This window comes from Lynx canadensis, chromosome D4, assembly GCF_007474595.2.
Source record: "Lynx canadensis isolate LIC74 chromosome D4, mLynCan4.pri.v2, whole genome shotgun sequence".
Classification (NCBI taxonomy): Eukaryota; Metazoa; Chordata; class Mammalia; order Carnivora; family Felidae; genus Lynx; species Lynx canadensis.
Window position 1 is genome coordinate 85,548,029 of NC_044315.2, and position 13,000 is coordinate 85,561,028.

Genomic DNA, 13,000 nt, shown 5'->3' on the forward strand with positions numbered 1-13,000 from the left:
GGTGACTCCTGTGCCCACGTGCCTGCGGAAGCACCCCTTTGGCTCCCCGGGATGTGCCGTGTTCACTCCCGCCGCAGAGCGTGGAGCCGTACGCGTGGTTTCCGCTGCCTCCAGTCGTCTTCTCCCTGCCAGCCAGTTAACTCGTCCTCAGATTTCAGCTCAGGCCTCCTTCCGTCAGGGAACCCTTCCTACGGTCAGGCCCCTTTCCCACTTCCTCCTGCCCTTCAGAGTATGTATTTCTCGTGCGCGCGCGCACGTGCGTGTGTCCATCGTTTATTTACATTCTAGTTAGTTAGCATATAGTATAATACTGGTTCTAGGAGTAGAATTTAGTGATTTGTCACTTACATCAGAGCGCATATTTTAACTGATAATAGTATAGTGATGTGTTCACTTAATGTCTCTCCCTCTGGCCTATGATGTCAGCTTCATGACAGCAGGGATCCAGGACCTGGCACTGCAGCAATAAGGGTGGAACGAATGAGCAAATAAGTGCCTGTGTTCTGGGAGGTTCGAGCAGGGAGGGCAGCACGGCTGGGAAACAGGCAGGGATTAAATTTGGCTCCTAGTCTGCTGGAGCTGACTCGTTCCTTGCTCCTCGCTGTAAAACAGGGCCTCCCCTCTCAACAGGGCTCCTGTTCAGCCAAGTGGGCAATGAGATGGAGGGCAACGAGATGGACCCCGGTGTGAGAGCTCTGCGTAGGGACTAGCTTCACGTGCCAGGTGGGGGGGGGACTCCCAAGGCAATCGAGGGCTCAATGGGGAAAGTGCATCGACTTCAGGTCTGACTGCTAGCCATGCCTGTGCCTGACCATGACGTTAAGCAGGTGCCTCACCCTCTTTCGTCCCGGTTTATCCATAAGATGGAGTTGGACTCTCGTGGCTCAGATAATTTGTGAGGCAATGGCTTCCGATAGATTTGATTTCTCTTTAAGGCTGGAAAGGCAGCCCAAATCCAGAGTCTGGGGCCAGCCTTTCTGGACTGGGGTAGAGGAATATCCCAAGGGGATGTGGTTCTTGAAATGGGAGCACTGCTTGAAGCAGATCCACTGAGTTGGAGCAGGGGTGTGTAGACTGTGTTGAGCTGCTTTGCTGACAAAGGCCACCGCCAGCAGCTGGCTCTTTTCATTTGTCCTGAAGGCACGATCCTTTGGTTTCTTCCTATTGTAATTCATACAACTGGCCGAACCCTTCTGGCTTCCTTATAAAGTTTATGATGTCCTTTATAATGTCAAAGGACAACCAACAATCCCTAATTGCTTGGCTGATTTTCATCCCTGTTTCCTGGGCCATTTCCTTGAAAGCCCCTCATGCCTGAATGACTTTTATGTTTAACGTCCTGTGATGTTTTCCTTTTGTTTTTCACAACAGACCTAACTTGCATACCTTTTGTCAGCAAATACAGCTCAAAACTTTTCAGAACACAAATAGCAGAAAGAGGCCACCTGGAAGGAAACGTGCAGAACACGTCAACTTGGGGTCATGCCCTGGAACCCTCACCGGGAGCCCTCACTGGGTGATTGCTGTCCACTGCTTGGCGGAAGGTGTATCATGAAGCCTGCTGACCTAGCTGTCGGTGGTCGAGAACGTACTATCACTCTAGAGGGGGTGGGAGGAGAATCGTCTACGTTAATGGTGGATTATAATGCACTCACCCACACGGCCGACTTGGGCAGAGCTGCATCCCGTTCCTGTCCCATCTGAGACAACAAATAGGTCCCCTGCCCTTCATCTTCCAAAGAGGTTGCTTACTAGGGCTTTCTTTTGTTCCCGCATCTGACCTAATGGAGCTTGGACCTAATCAGTCTGACGGAGCCTCTAGGGGACAGTGACATTCCCATCTGTCCTGGCTGGCTAGGTGTTGCTGGCGGTTGTGGTGCCTCCGCAACATCCCCCCACCCCCATGACTGTGTCACAAGCCCACCTCAAGCTTTGCTGCCAGGGCAGTGAGGTCCCGGCACTCGGAACATTTCTTCATCCCTTTTGGCCTTGGTCTTGGCACTCTGATCAGCCCTTGGGCACTTCTTTGTGTCCCAGCACAAGATTTGCCCTGTTCTTCCCCACACTCCTCTGGGCCCCAGTGGTGGCTGTGTATGACCCAAGCCTCCAAGCTAGAATGGATCCTGCCAATTGGCTCATACCACCTTCAGGTGCCGTGTGTGTGTGTTTCTTTGAAATGTGCAAATCAGGGGAACTCATTTTGAATTCCGCCTCCTTCCCCGGACTGCTCAACTTGGCAGGGAACGACCCTTACACTCTCGTAAGTGGGAAGGCTCCGCCCAGACTACTTGCTCCCCATCTCCCAATACCGGAAGTCCTACAGCAGTAGCCGTCCATCTAAGTAATCTCCAGTTGCTACTTGCTTGTGGAAATTGGCTACCTCTCTGGAGACTCTGCATCTTTGATAGCTTTCCATGATAACGTCCTTATCCTGAGCATAAAGTTTGCCTCCTTGGAGTTGGACCCTTGGCCCTCCTTCCACTCCCCAGGACCACACATGCTTGAAATATTCAGTGAGAACATTACGGTCTCCCAGCCATCTCTGGGCTTCTCTAGGCTAAATATGTCATGGGCTATGTTCTCTATGATGTGGAGAACGAAGGCAAAAATTTAGAAAGAAATTGAACTACAGCCTCTTGACCTGTACTTGGGACAGGCAGAGTGACCTTGCTCAAGGAGCTTAGCCACCTCAAATGTTGATACTTTGCTTAAGGCAAAAGACAGCCTTAACTTGACATTAGCCTGATCTTCAGGATCCTGTAAGTCTATTTTTTTTTTAATTTTTTTTTCAACGTTTATTTATTTTGGGGACAGAGAGAGACAGAGCATGAACGGGGGAGGGGCAGAGAGAGAGGGAGACACAGAATCAGAAACAGGCTCCAGGCTCTGAGCCATCAGCCCAGAGCCCGACGCGGGGCTCGAACTCACGGACCACGAGATCGTGACCTGGCTGAAGTCGGACGCTTAACTGACTACGCCACCCAGGCGCCCCAGGATCCTGTAAGTCTATTTTAACATATGAAAATCCCTTTGGAAACTTCCTTTATCTCTACACACCACCCCCCCACCCCCGCCAAGATATATGTTAGCAATCATCCTCCAAACATAGGGCCCACTGATACACATCTGAAGGGTCTCATGGCTAAGGTTTTACTAGACAGTAGTAAATGACCTTACCCTAACAACAGCTAGCCCCTCAAGGTCCTGGAAACATTGCTTCCAAATTCCTTAGAGACTTACGCTAGCCTAACCCCTTCCCAACTTAGAGGTATATAATCAGTTGCTCCTTACAACCCCAGTGCAGCTTTCTGCTCATGGGTCCTGTCCCTGTGCTTTAATAAAACCACCCTTTTCGCACTGAAGATGTCTCAAAAATTCTTTCTTGACCGTTCACTCCTGAACCCTAACATTTCATATCATCTGAAGTCTAGGCCAAGGGAACATTCTTCCCTTTTCTGCCTGCCCACCTCCCTCCACTTCAGAGCTTTCACAAATATTATTATGAGACGTGTTTCTTACAGAATTTTGTTGGAACTGAGGTGGTGGAATCCACAACTTGGAAGAACACTTCTTTGGCAAACACATTACTTTCGTGTGACTTCTTGTAACTAGGCTGTCTCTGCCAGGCATTCTATTCATTGCACATCCGGATCCCTGGAGCTGTTTTCAGCAGATTTTGTTGTTATTTTTTTACCCCCTCCAAAGCTTCACTCTTTCCACTTCTCCAAATATTAATGTGAGCGTCAAAAGCCACCTTCAGTTTGGGAGATCTGGGCTCTGAGAATGGATTCTTGCATCTGGATTTCCTGAGGCTTCCTGGAACATTCCCTTGGAGAGCTTTTCTCCCAGTGGCCCCCGATTCTCTCTTGTCCTGCTCTCCAGGGTGCTCTGGCTTTCTTGACCTCACAGGCCGCTGGCACTGACTCAGTTGAGCAAAGGGATGCCCGCCTTGTGTGTATTGTAGAGGGAAGGCAGTGGGGGCGTTTGCTGGTTTCATCTCACTTCCTCTTTGCCTTTTTCAACACAACTGCCTCCCCATGCTCCGGCCTTGCTCACCCCTACTTGCCTGCCAGCCCCCAGCCAAGCTGGTGGTGAGATGGGAATGACATCTGGAGTTCAATCACTAAACTACTAGTTCGTCCTTTTCCTCCGCTGCTTGGTCCCCCTTTCCCCAGGGTGGCCTGTAGGAACCTCCTGCCACCAGGCTCTGGTTGAAAGGCCCCACTTTCGGGATGAGCAGCTGCAGACCTTGTGAGTACTGGCGACTTCTTCCACCTGAAGGTCAACCCAGCACCTCTCTGCCTACAATGTTACTTGTGGAAATATTTCCCTTTATAAAGTGTCAGGTGCTATCTGGGTATGATGGTCTAAGCTCAGATGGAAAGAATTGGGCTCTGTGTGGGTAACTGAGGCTTGTAGCCTCATTGACTCCCCCTAGAGAGCCAATGACATGGCCTGGTAACCCTGAGTGCTCTCTGAGGATAGAGGACCCAGAGACAGGGTATTCTACACCTGAGATTTGTCCTGGGCACTAAGACAGCCATTCTGGCAGGTTCTGAATGGCAAACTTCAGATGGTCTGACCGTGATTCCAGGACACCACTCCCTCCTGCTGTCTCCTGAAGGCATTACATTATTATGAGCCTTTGCCAGCCCTGGTGCACCGTGGAAAAGCATTGCAGTGCTACTAGTCTGGAGCACCTGGGTGGCTCAGTCGGTTGAGCAACTGACTTTGGCTCAGGTCATGATCTCATGGTTTGCGCCCGATGTCAGGCTCTGCACTGACAATGCTAGGCCTGCTTCGGATTCTCTGTCTCCCTCTCTCTCTGCCCCTCCCCCTGCTTGAGAGAGAGAGGGAGACACAGAATCTGCACCAGGTGCCAGTCTCCAAGCTGTCAGCACAGAGCCTGATGTGGGGCTCAAACCCATGAATCGTGAGATCATGACCTGAGCTGAAGTCAGATGGCTTAACCAACTGAGCCACCCAGGCGCCCCAACACTAAAAAAAGAAGAAACAAAAGAAGGGCTACTAGTCCTCCACTGGGTATAAATTCCATTTCCTTGGCTGGAACCAGTGGACATCCTGCAAGTGGAGACCTCAGGCTTAGGGCTAATATTGCCTGACACTGATTTTGAGATCCCTTAAGAATCTATATCCTGCTGAAGGGAGGAGACACCAACAGAGACCCAATCTGAGGGAGGAGGCCCAGCTAAGTGAAGAAGAGGCCAGACCAGAAACAAAATTCAGGAGAATGAAATAGTTAATTGTAGAAAAATGAAGCCATGAAGGAACTAGTTTTTTTAAAAAGGAGGTGATGACTTATTTGCTTTTGCAGTGGGGAAGATCTTTTTAAGGATAAGAAATGGAAACAATAGATTTGGCTATACATGATGTAAAACATGTTTACTGAAAGCAACAACAACAACACCAAAACTGCTACAAGTTTAGAAGTAAACCTTGGCAATATATTGAACAAGAATTTATTTTTTAAAGTTTATTTACTTTAAGACAGGGAGAGAGAGCACACAGGCATGGGAGGGGCAGCAAGAGAGAGAGGGAGAGAGAATCCTAAGCAGAGTCTACATTGTCAGCATAGCCGTAGGTGGGATTCAGTCTCACGAACCATGAGATAATGACCCAAGCCTAAATCAAGAGTTGGATGCTCAGCTGACTGAGCCACCCAGGCTCCCCTATAGAGCAAGAACTTTTAAAATTAATTTAGGGGTGCCTGGGTGGTTCAGTCTGTTGAACATCCGACTTCAACTCAGGTCATGACCTCAAAGTTCGTGCGTTTGAGCACCGCATCGGGCTCTGTGGTGATAGCTCGGAACCTGGAGCCTGCTTTGGATTCTGTGTCTCCCTCTATCCCTGCCCCTCCATCGTTCACATTCTGTGTGTGTCTCTCTTTCAAAAACAAACATTAAAATTCATTTAAAAAGGACAAAGGGTCCAATTTCATTTTATTTTTTAATTTTAAAGTTTTACTCATTTATTTTGAGAGAGACAGAGACAGCATGAGTGGGGAAGGGACAGAGAGGGGGAGAGATAGAGAGAGAGAGAGAGAGAGAGAGAGAGAGAGAGAGAGAGAATCCCAAGCAGGCTCTGCGCTGTGAGCACAGAGCCCAATGAGGGGCTTGAACTCACAAACCATGAGATCATGACCTGACCTGACATCAAGGCTTGGACACTCAACTGACTGAGCCACCCAGGAGCCCTGAAGAGTCCAATTTTAGAAAGGGAAATGACCTAAAGAAACAGTCCACAGAAGAATTTATACTCAAGGCTAGTAAGTTCATAGTAAAGATGTTTTACCTCCGTAGAAAGCAATCAAAACAATAATGAGGGACCATTTTCCTACTTATTCAGGGGTAATACCCAGCATTGATTGGGGGGGGGGGGATGAGAAGACATACCCTGATGTTGGAAATATAAGTCCATGTAGCATCTCTGGAAGGTAGATTGGTACCATGTTTCAAAATTTTTAAATATGCATTCCCTTTGATACAGCAATACCACTTTGAAGAATTTAACTTAATAAGACAATATAATAAGTAATGATCTAACAAGATGTATAAATTTACTCATTCTAGTGCTGGTTATAATATTGAAAAATTGGAAGCCACTTTAATGTTCATTGGTAAATCTGGTACATTCCTACAAAGCTATGGTAGGGAATCATTTAAAATGGTGATATAAATGTGTAAATAAACCTTTATGTCATGGAGACATGTCCATGACATATTGTTGAGTGTGGAAAAACAACTTACAGAGGAACATAGGTTGTGTGAGACTATTTAGGTTAAATTGTATGCATGTACATACAACATATGATAGATGTCACATTATATAATAATTTATACATAATGGCCTCTATGACACCTATGCACATCTGTATTTATTGAATGAAATCATGTATTTCATGAGATGAAACATAGTAAATGCTTTGTAAATCCTAGTAAATAGGAGGTGAGGGTGGATAGGGTGACTGGAGACAGATGTTGAGGTATATTTTATTTCATATTAAGAAATTCAGATTTTACCCTGTGTCCATGGGGAGGCAGTAGAACTCAATTCAATGAATATTTATGGAGTGTCTACTATAGAAAATGCCAACGTTGAAATGGCTTTTTCATAAAGAATATCACTGCAGAGAGTGAGGCTTGTATCAGGGGAAGGTCAACCAGTTGGCTCTCAGGATAGATTGCCCTGGTGACTTCACCAGGTCTGGAGCCAGCCTTCAGCCTTGACCAACTAAAAACTTGACTTTGGAACACAGGGAAAGTGGGGCTGAATCTACTGACTTATAGTTGCTAAGTGTCAAAACTAAAGTATAGAATTAGAATGCTGCCATATTGGGGTGCCTGGGTGGCTCAACTGGTTAAGCATCTAACTCTTGATTTTGCTCAGGTCATGATCTCACAGTTTGTGATTTCAAGCCCTGCATGAGGCTCTGCGCTGATAAAGCGGAGCCTGCTTAGGATTCTCTCTCTCCCTCTCTCTCTGCCCTTCCCCATGTATAAGTCGATGTGTACCGTGCAAATGCATGTTTTACAAGGATCAACTGTACTGTTGATTAGTTAACATCGAACTCATGACCAACAGCGCTATAACTCATGCCTGAACTGTTTATTTAACACATGCACTTTCTCATTCAGTCCCACCACAGCCTTCTTGTGCTTAGGAACACTATCCAGCACTTCAGCATTATGCCCAGGGATAATTTTAAGTAGTTAAATCACCAAAAGAAGCACAAAAATGAAAAACAGGGTGCTAGATAGGCTTCAGGAACGACACTTGTGTACCGTGGGAGCATTGAACATGAAGGTAGATTGTCTGCTTGTTTTGACCTCTGCTGGGAACATGCACATCAGGTGACTAAAATTTTTTATGTGTCTGTGAGTGATCTCAAAAGTGCTGTATTTATTTTGGGATTACAAATAAATTTTAGCAAGAGGCTAATTTCCAAATACAGAAACCATTTAATAGGGTAACTCTATGTGCATGTCACCATGCCCCCTTCTACCATCCACTGGGGCAATTCAGATATTTCCATGTCACTGAGAATTGGCCATTGTTTTCCTCAGGCTTCTAAGAGCCACTCCGGTAGCTGGGGTCCGTGCTAGGATGTTAAAGAAAGTGTCCTAAGAACATGTTCCCGAGTTGATGAATTCTTGCCTGTCTAGACTTGCATTCCAGCTTCCTTGATCAAGCACCCACAAAATCCAACCTGAGGGGTACTCCCCTGTCTTTTTTCAGTACATGATGGCTAATTCTTGCGTTCTTTAAGTATATAGTCTATTTTTCCCCTTATCAGGTCTGGTGCATTCCTGAGCCAGATTATGCTGGGATTTAACCCTAACTGCCCAGCCTGGCAGCCTGGAGAGGAGGTGGGGGCTCCTGTCGTCTGTGGGGAAGGGCTTCTGTAGCACCTGATAGCACAGTGGTGGCTCTTGCTCTCACTGAGTGGTGGCTTGCTAGCTTGGCAAGCCCAGAGGGCCCTGGGATGCACGTTGCAGAGTCAGTATCCTCAGGGACGTACATCCAGATATCCCTGTCCCACCTTTTAGAATCCTAGGTTTTCCCTACCGGGGGGCCCTGACCTTTGTCCAACACTCACCTTGGCTATGGGAACCAAGAACTACAAACATCTCTGGAGCTCTAGACTCTAACAATTAGGTCTTCAGCCTGCCATTAAAGTGTCTGTTTTCCACTACCATATGTGATGAAGGTCTCTTTGTAAGCTGCTTCCAGAGTTCCTCGGCTCTTCTCCTTAGCCATTAACTGCTCCTTGATAGCACCCAGTCTCTCATTATCCTTCTGTAATACAGCTTAGGTGTAACCAACTAACTTCCTGTCTCTGTAGACATTGTTCTCCCCATATATTTTATTTTCAAAACCACTTTATTTGTTTGTTTATTTATTTATTTTAAGTAGGCTCCATGCGTAGTGCAGAGCCCAATGCAGGGGCTTGAACTCATGACCCTGAGATCACGACCTGAGCCAAGATCAAGAGTTGGACACGACCAATGAGTCACCCAGGCACCCCTAAAAAAACTTTTTTATTTTTTAAAAATCTTTATTTGAAAAAATTTTTAATGTTTATTTTTGAGAAAGAGAGCACAAGTGGGGGTAAGGGCAGAGAAGGAGGCACAGAATCTGAAGCAGGCTCCAGGCTCCGAGCTGTCAGTACAGTGCCTGATGCAGGGCTTGAACTCACAAACCGTGAGATCATGATCTGAGCCAAAATTGGACTCTTAATGAATATGGGGCTTGAACTTATGACCCCTAGATCAAGAGTTGCATGCTTTACCGACTAAGTCAGGTAGGCACCCCTCTCTCCATATATTTTACATGCTGGCATCACAGCACCTACCACAGTAATCTCCTCCACAGAGATATTTTCCCAGGTCACCAACAATGAAATCTTCAGTATTTGAGCCATCATCTCGTTCCAAGGACTATCTGTGTTTCCTCAGGAGGGCATCCTCTGCCTGCTAGGCAGTGGGTAAGCCCGTCCTAAATCGACATCTTACCACCTGTCTTCCCTGACCACTCCTGGGAATTCTTGTGCCAGTCCGGATTCATTGGGAAGCAGATGCCACACAGGATCCAGCATGCAGTGATTTTAGTAGGGAGCTCAGGAAGGCTGAGAGAGCCATGAGACTGTGATGCAAACCTGACCCCAAGGGAAGGAGAAAGGGAAGGAAGTGTGTGGAAGCATCCCGTACTACCATGCAATCTAAAGGAGGTTCAGCAAGGCTGTTGAGGAGTCCTTGAGCCAAAGATGACCATCAGAGGACTATCATTGTCACCCAGGGGCAGGCATGCATTAGAGTCCCTGCAATGGTCCGTCATTGGGTGCAGCCCATACATAGTGTTGCCTTAGTGCAAATGCTTTGTTGGGTTTCATAACGCAGCAGCTGGGCCCTTGATTACATAAGCTCCTGATAGTCAGAGGTCTGTATTCTCGTGGCCACTAGAGGATTAAACCACTTTTCCTCAGGAGAACCCTACAAGGTAGGTACTCTAAATATTATTACCTTCGCATACATGAGAAAACTTGTCTAAGGCCACATAGCTGTGAAGTGGCAAAGCCGTCATTATTTTCTAGAACAGACCAAAATGAAAACTTTATTCTCAACTCCCGTTCTTACAGTCTCCCCTCTACTGCCCACGTTGATGGCTGCTTCCCCTTGGGGGCTTCTCACCATTGCCACTGCTATCTGTACCCCAAGGATGGTGCTCTTTTCCAGATCCTATCCTCTGCCTCCTGATACCCCCAAAGACATAAGCCCCCAGCATCTGGAGGAGTTCTGCATTCCAGAATCCTCCTTGTACTGGGGGCACACTGATGGCTTCTGCACAGAAGCTGCCTCTTGGGCACCAGGACAGGGTGGGCTGAGCCTCTGTATTATACATTCCTGCATAGCAATTTTATCACAAATGTAACAGCTTAAAACAACACTCATTTATTATCTCAGAGTTTCTGTGGGTCAGGAATCAGGCTCAGCTTAGCTGGGCCCCTTGCATCAGGGTCTCACAAGGCTGTAATCAAGGTGTTGGCCAGGCTGCACTCTCATCTGAGGCTTGATAAGGGAAGGGTGTGCTTTCGAGCTCATGTGATTATCAGTATCATTCGGTTCCTTGCAGGTTGCTGGACTGAGGGTCCCAGTTTCTTGCTGGCTGCTGGGTGGAGGTTGCCCTCAGTTCCTTGCTAAGTGGTTTTCTCCATAGAGCAACTTACAACAGTTTGTGTCTTCAAGGGCAGCAGGAGAGAGTCTCTTAGCAAGATGGGTTATAATCTTATGCAACATAATAACATCCATCCTAAAACCTTTGCCTTCTTCTGGCCAGAAGCAAGTCAGATCCTGCCTACACTCAGGGAAGGGGATCACATAGGCCAAGGGCATCAGGAGGTGCAGGTTGTGGGGGCCACCCTAGAGTCTGTTTATCACAGCTTCCCTGTTGATCAGCATTTTTAATGAAAGCAGCTCCTTGGACTGTTTCAAAGCTTGGCTCTCCATGAAGTACAAGTCTACCCAGAGAGGCAGCTGGCCTGGGAGATTGCCCCTTGGTGACTTCTCCAACCCTCCTTTCCTCCTGTGGTTCAAAAGTTCCTTCCCTTCATTGAGTGACTCAAACATATGAAATGCTGCAAGCACTCCACCAGTGCATCACACATTAGACAGTGGGCAATGCAGACACCAGTGAATGCAGCTGAGATCCTCTCCATATCCTGTTACACGGTGTTTGAGCATGGGCGTGACATGACTGATCTGACTTTACGACAACTTTTTAAAACAGCTTTATTGAGATGCAATCCATACACTATATAATTAAAAGTGTACAATGCAACGGCTTGTGGCATATTCACAGAGTTGTGCAACCATCCCCACAATCAGTTTTAGAACATTTTCATCATCTTAAAAGGAAACTCCACATGCCTTAGCCAGTACCCCCAACTCTTCCATCCCCCCAGCCCTAGACAACCACTAATCTACTCTGTCTCTATAGATTTGTCTGTGCTGGACATTTCATATAAATGGAATCATATGTGATCTGCCTTCTTTCACTTACCATGTTGTCAAGGTTCATCCATGTTGTAGCATGAATCAGTACTTTGTTTCTCTTTATAGCCCTTTGTATGGATATGCCACATCTTATTTACCCATTCATCAGTTGATGCACATTGGGGTATTTCCACTTCTTGGACATTATGAATAATATTGTTATGAACATCTGTGTACAAGTTTTTATATGGATGTATGTTTTCATTTGGGTATGTGTCTAAGCATGGAATTGCTGGGTCATATGGTAACTCCAAGGCTAGCCTTTCAAGGTACTGCCAGACTGTTTTCCAAAGTGGCTGCACCACTTTACATGCCTACCAGCAGTGTATGAGGGTTCCAATTTCTCCATCTCCTCACCAACTTTCGTAATTGTCCATTGTATGTGTTATAGCTAGCCTAATGAGTGTGAGGTGGTATCTCATGGTGGTTTTGATTTGCATTTCTCTGATGGCTGATGATATTGAACATCTTTTCATGTACTCATTAGCCATTTGTATACCTTATTTGGAGAACTATCTCTTGAGATCCTTTCTCATTTCAAAATTGGGTTTACGGGGCATGTGCGTGGCTCAGTTGGTTGGGCATCCGGCTTCGGCTCAGGTCATGATCTCACGGTTTGTTGAGTTCCAGCCCCACATCGGGCTCTGTGCTGACAGCTCAGGGCCCGGAGCCTGCTTCTGATTCTGTGTCTCCCTCTCTCCCTGCCCCTCCCTGCTTGCATGGTCTCTCTCTCTCAAAAATAATAAACGTAAAAAGAAATTAATAGATGCCATTTGGCAAGCATATATTGCAAGCACTGTCCCAAACTCTTTCCGTGTTTGCCCTACACCACACAGGTAGCAATAACAATAGCTAATGTTTATTGAGCTCCTGTTAGGTACTAGGCTCTCTTACACATATCATCTCATTTAATCCTCCCAATAGTCTTTCTGAACAGGCTGCTGTTTTCAGCATACTCATTTTTCAACAAAGAAACTGAGCTACAGTGACGATAAGTAACTTGGTTACCTGCACACAGCTTGCTGAGTTTGGACTCAGGCAATCTGTCTCTCCAGCTTTTGTACTCAATCACAACCCTGTGCATTTCTGAATCCAGGGGCTTTGAGCAGAACTATTGCATTACATTGTCTTTTGCTCTCCTTAAGTAAAATAAGCTATCTTTTTTGATGATGATGATTTTCTTAATGCAAAATGGCTGAAACTTCCCTCTGAGGTCCCTGAAAACTTAGAACTGGTTTAATTTCTACTGACTTTCTTTCTGTTTGATCGTTTCTTTTTTTTCTCTGTAAGTTTTGGGAAACACAAGAACCAAATCTTTCCATACTCGGACGTAACTTCTAAATGAATTTGAAAATTGTCAAAATGATGTTCTACATGTCTTTGTGCCGGAGAATCAATGGGAGTAAGGGAGGATGTGGGGGCTCCTTACT